This window comes from Camelina sativa, chromosome 20 (genome assembly GCF_030686135.1).
Source record: "Camelina sativa cultivar CO46 ecotype springtype chromosome 20, ASM3068613v1".
Classification (NCBI taxonomy): domain Eukaryota; kingdom Viridiplantae; phylum Streptophyta; class Magnoliopsida; order Brassicales; family Brassicaceae; genus Camelina; species Camelina sativa.
This window is the reverse complement of record NC_141899.1, coordinates 22,704,966-22,706,699: the sequence shown is the minus strand read 5'-3', so window position 1 is coordinate 22,706,699 and position 1,734 is coordinate 22,704,966. Positions and strand designations below refer to the sequence as shown.

At 42.0% G+C, this 1,734-nt stretch overlaps 1 long non-coding RNA gene across 1 annotated transcript; it reads right to left on the bottom strand.

Moving 5' to 3' along the window:
- Positions 1–339: 339 nt before the first annotated feature.
- On the bottom strand, positions 340–1,067 carry LOC147919292 (uncharacterized). The gene is made up of 2 exons (XR_015592068.1): positions 923–1,067; positions 340–626 (listed from the first exon to the last, which is right to left on the bottom strand). It is a non-coding gene; the product is annotated as an uncharacterized LOC147919292 (long non-coding RNA).
- Positions 1,068–1,734: the final 667 nt, after the last annotated feature.

The following is a 1,734-nucleotide window of genomic DNA, read 5'->3' as shown; positions in this document are numbered from 1 at the left end:
ATGGACCTTGCTACCTCCATGAGATGCCTATTCTTCCTTTCAGCCACCCCATTTTGTTGTGGTGTGTATGGACAGCTAGTTTGATGAAGAATTCCATGTTCGGCTAGATATTGCTTAAAGGCATGGCTTGTGTATTCTCCACCATTATCTGATCTCAAAATTTTAATCTTGGCATGATAGTGGTTAGTGACATAATTTTGAAAGCTAGTAAAAGCTTCAAGAACTCTATCCTTAGAAGGAAGCAAAGTTATCCAAGTATATTTTGATTTTTCATCAATAAAAGTCACAAAATACTTTTGATTTTCTCTAGATAAGCAAGGGGATGTCCAAACATCAGAATGAACCAAATCAAAACATTTTTCATAAATAGTAATAGATTTAGGAAAAACAGCCTTGCAATGTTTACCAAGAATACAAGCCTCACACCCATCATTTTGAAAAGAAATATTAGGGAACATTAAAGCTAAAGCTCTAGTGTGAGGATGTCCTAGCCTAGCATGTAAAATAGAATCACTAGGTTTAACAACAACCGAATTAAAACAAGAAGCAGATAAATTCAAGTCCTCAAGCATATAGAGATCACCCTTGGAACCTCCTTGACCAAGGACCTTACTTGTCTCAATATCCTGAAAATGAACCTTGTTAGGACCAAATATTGCATAACAATTCAAATCAGTAGTGGCTCTCTTAACTGATAGCAAGTTGGAAGTAAAATTTGGCATATAGAACGCTTTAGTATCTTTATCAAATAATTTCAAGTTTCCAATGCCTTTAACTGGCACTTTCTCACCATTTGCTATCACAACATTACCACTAGCCGGTTTAATATCACTCATTAACCTAGAATCACTAATCATGTGGTGAGAAGCACCGGAATCAACTATGAGCGGTTTAGTTTGATTCAAGGCAAGATAAGAGTTACCGGAATTTTCTTTGAGTGCCTTAATGAGCGCATCAAGATCAGACTTCCTCACGAGGTCCGACGAGGCAGCCAGGGCAGTTCCATTCATATCCGGAGCTCGAGGGTTCAGTTCAGCAACCAATGGCTCCACACTCGCTCGATGAGCTCTTGGTGCTCCACGGTGGTTCATTGGTCGGTTTACTCGGAGGTGTGGGTGGAGAATCCAACACTCATTCTTGAAATGGCCCGGCTTCTTGCAGTGGTGACACACTGGTTCTTTCTTGTTATCTCCTCGATAGTAGCCCTTGTTTGCGGTCGCTACATCAGCTTGGTTGGCGGTTACAAGCTCCCCCTTGTTACCAAACAACCCCATGGAACCATGCTCCTTTTGAATCTGACTACACACTTCCTCCAGGCTGGGAAGCTTGTCCGACCTCAAGATATGCTTGATAAGATCGTTGTAAGATGGATTCAGCGTAAGGAGGAGGCCGAACACCTTGTCTTGTTCACGCCTCTCATTCAAGATTGCCGGATCAAGAGTCGCTGGCCTAAGCATCTCAAGCTCAGCCCAAAGGGACCTAAACTTCCCAAAGTGTTTGGTGAACTCCATGTCTTCTTGGCTTAGGTTGTTGATGGCTCTCTTGATCTCAAAGACTCGGCTTAAATTGGTAGTGTTACCAAAGACGTTTTGCAAGGTATCCCATAGATCCTTGGCCGTTTCACAATACGAGTAGGCCTCGAGTATTGGAGCATCGAGAGAGTTTTGTATGATGGCGAGAACACTTTGGTCTTCTTGAAACCACTTTTCTTCACCACTTGTGGCCACAACTTTG